This window comes from Cornus florida, unplaced genomic scaffold (assembly GCF_030987335.1).
Source record: "Cornus florida cultivar Cherokee Brave unplaced genomic scaffold, ASM3098733v1 CherokeeBrave_3.0.0_Hap2_Chr02, whole genome shotgun sequence".
Taxonomy (NCBI): domain Eukaryota; kingdom Viridiplantae; phylum Streptophyta; class Magnoliopsida; order Cornales; family Cornaceae; genus Cornus; species Cornus florida.
In genome coordinates this window covers 90,620,244-90,623,896 of record NW_026775572.1, presented here as the reverse complement: position 1 = coordinate 90,623,896, position 3,653 = coordinate 90,620,244, and the positions used below count along the sequence as shown (strand labels likewise).

The following is a 3,653-nucleotide window of genomic DNA, read 5'->3' as shown; positions in this document are numbered from 1 at the left end:
TTCAAAACAAGACTTTGAAACAACTTTATTTGGTTTTAAGGTTAAAGATGAGCTTTTTGGAATTTTGGTTTCAAGCAAAGACTTTATTCCTTCACATTCATGGTTATGACATTTTTCCACAACATTAACTTCTTCATGCTTGTCAAATGAATTGGGGGTTGGATTGAAGATATTCAACTTCACCTTCATGTGGCCAAATGAGATCTTCATTATCCCCAACCTACAATTAATGTTGGCATTCGCGGTTGCCAAAAAAGGACAGCCAAGGATAACGGGAATTTGGCTCTTAGGATTTGGGACTGGTTCCGTGTCAATGACAATGAAATCAATGGGAAAGAAGAATTTATCAATCTTAATCAATACTTCCTCAATGATACCCCTAGGCTTTTTGATGGATCGGTCGGCAAGTTGCAAAACCACCGACGTCGGTTTCAAGTCTCCTAAGCCTAATTTGACATATACCGAGTATCGAAGAAGATTAACACTTGCTCCTAAGTTAAGAAGAGCTCGATTAATGATATGATCTCCAATGATGCATGAAATGGTAGGTGAACCGGGGTCCTTAAACTTTGGAAGAGTGTTATGCTGCAAAATTGAGCTTACTTGCTCGGTTAAGACCACTTTCCTAGGTGTTTGGCTTTTGTTCTTCCTCTTTTGGGTGCATAAGTCTTTCAGAAACTTGGCATAAGCTAGAATTTGCTTGATTGCATCCAAAAGTGGAAGATTGACTTTCACTTGCCTAAACACATCCATAATTTCATTTGCTTTGGCCTTTTGCTTGTCAGTTGAAATGGATCCTTTTAAGGCATCCAGGAATGGAGCTCTTGGCTCAAAAACCTTTTCAGAAATTTTCTTTGAAGTCTTTTAAACACAAGAAGTTTTGAAATCATGTTTCAAATTTTTCTTTTCAAAATCACTTTTCAAATCACTTTTCAAGATATTCTCATTTGAAAAATCATGCATATGTAATGAAGGAGGAATAGGATAAGAAACGGGATGGGTGTCAACTTGTGGTTGCACCGGTTCACTTTCTTCATTGGACATACCCACTTGGTTGTCCACAATCTTCCCACTTCTTAAGGTTGTCACCGCATTGACATGCTCTATTGTGTGACCTTCCGATGAGGAATGAGTCTCCATAACACATTGTTGCTTTTGTGGGGCATTCAAAGGCATTTTCCCTTTCTCTCTAGCATTTAAAGTACTAGTTATGTGCCCTACTTGGGTTTCTAGCTTAGCAATGGATTGAGAATGAGAATGAAGCAACTGAGTGTTAGCCTCTAGAGTGCCTAGAGCGGTCAAAACTTTCTCTTCAAAAGTAGGACTCCTAGTATTTCCTTGAGAATATGATAGTTGATTAGGAAAATGAGAATTAGAGAATTGGTTTCCTTGTGATTGAAATGGTCTATACCCTTGGGAACCTTGGCTTTGCATCGGAGGTGGAACATACTTCCCTTAGAAACCACCTTGGGGAGGGTTTGAGCCTTCCCCTTGGTTTTTCCAAGAGAAATTCAGGTGATTCCTCCAACTAGGATTATAATGATTGCCATAAGGATTGTTCCCTTGATTAACAAAAGTTGCATTGACTTGTTCATGATGCTCACTTTGCACATGTCCATGGGGACAATTGGAAGTAGAATGTAAAACACTTGAACAAGTTATACATGTCTTATTGGATGCATGATGGGAATGGTTAGGGACGGAAGATACTTGATTTGCCGAGTTTTGGTTGATCAAGAATTGATCAAACCTTTGAGATAAAGATTTCATCTCGGCGACTATTTCATTGGAATGGTCGACTTGATGTAAGCCAACACTCTTCCTTCCACTTGAATTCCTACCATTCTTGGAAGATAAAGTTCGATCCAAAGAATTCTCATTCATGCTCTCATAAAGACACCATACGTCATCCTCATGCCTATCAATGTAAAAGCCACCCATGGAAGCATCAACCATGCCCTTGTAATTGTCCGATAAACTCTCAAAGAAATATTGAACTAATTGCCATTTGGGGATGTCATAATGTGGACACTTCCTAAGAAATTCATTGAATCTTTCCTATGCCTCATGGAACGTTTCCCCATCCTCGTGTGAAAACTCTCGAATTAAGGTTCTCATGGCATTAATCTTAGAAACTGGATAGTACTTCTTCAAGAACTCTTGTTGCATTTCTGCCCAAGAAGTTATTGAAAAAGGCCTAAGATTGTTAAACCAATATTTTGCCTTATTTTTAAGGGTGAATGGAAAAAGTTTAAGCCTTAAGACCTCTTCCGGCATGTCCGTGTATCTCATGGTGGAACATACTTCAAGAAACTCATCCAAATGCTTGTAAGGTTCTTCACTTGGGAGTCCATGATAGTTAGGAAGCATTTGAATGGTTTGTGGTTTGATCTCATAGTGGTGTGCTCTAAATGGTGGCAATTGAATACATGTGGGTGCATTGTATTCATTAGGCACATAATGATCTCTTAAAGCAAAGGGAGGATTAGCAATTGGAGGTGTAACATGGGCACCTTGATTGCCTTGAATAATGGGAGGTAGTGGAGCATAGATTGGCCTTGGCATTCCCAATGGAACTTGACCTTGTTGTTGTGGTAGATGAATGAATGGCCTCAGCATGCCTAATGGTACTTGCATGTTATCATGATACACATTGAGGTGGAGTATACCTTGTTGTTCTATGTGACCGAGGTCCTCCACATGGTCCTCATTATGTCCTTCCATTGATGAAATGGATTGACTATAACTTCCTCTTCCCCTAGGGTTTCAAACAACGGATTCAAGATGAAAATTTAGAGGGACAAGAGTGGGTCTCAATGATCTATAACCATGCATGTACAACAAAACACAACAAGCAACAAGTAATGAACAAACACTTCACCTTCGCAACAAATCAACAATCAACAAACCTTCACATACAATGATCCCATACTCCCATGCTATCAACAATATGCAAGAAAAGTAAATTGCCTCCACGTGGGCTCACGATTTATCTAAGAATTGAAATATAAGCCTCCACGCGGGTCCATGATTTAACTAGAGATTGAGTTAAGAAAGAGCTCACAAAGGGTCCTTTAGCACTTCAATTTATTTTTAATTTTTAGCCTTGCAAATTTTTAGAATTTTGCATTTTTTCCTTTGCTTTACTTAGCTCCTTGCTTGGATGTTCCTTTGTTCACCTTCCTAGCCCAATGCTCCTAGTCAAACAAGAACCAACACAATAACTAACCAAAATGAAAACAAAGTAAAGACACGATCAAAAGAGTACTAATTCCTAATTGATTCCACAAATACGACGTTGCCTTCAATCAATTCCCGGCAACAGCGCCAAAAACTTGGTGTGTCGTCAATCCAAACCAAAGTTTGTGTACTAAAAGATAGTGGTGTAGAGTTATGATGAGTTTTATATTTAGAAATTGCCACTACTACCTTTCACTAAAAATATAGCTAGGGCAAGTAGGAATCATCCCAAGGGATTGGTGGGTCGTACAAGGTTGAGGAATCAAGATTAGGGTTAGTAGGTCGAGTGATCAAAAGATTGGTTGGTGGTTGAATTACACTAAGATGTAATTTAAACTAAAGTAGGCAATTAAAAGTAAATGAGAGAAAATAAGAGAGAGATCTTGGGGTTTAAAGATTGTGATACCCCTCGA

The 3,653-nt window shown here is 38.8% G+C and overlaps 1 non-coding gene across 1 annotated transcript; it reads left to right on the top strand.

Moving 5' to 3' along the window:
• Positions 1–2,014: 2,014 nt before the first annotated feature.
• LOC132297953 (small nucleolar RNA R71) lies at positions 2,015–2,121 on the top strand. Its single transcript, XR_009479464.1, has one exon. It is a non-coding gene; the product is annotated as a small nucleolar RNA R71 (small nucleolar RNA).
• The last annotated feature ends 1,532 nt before the right edge of the window (positions 2,122–3,653 follow it).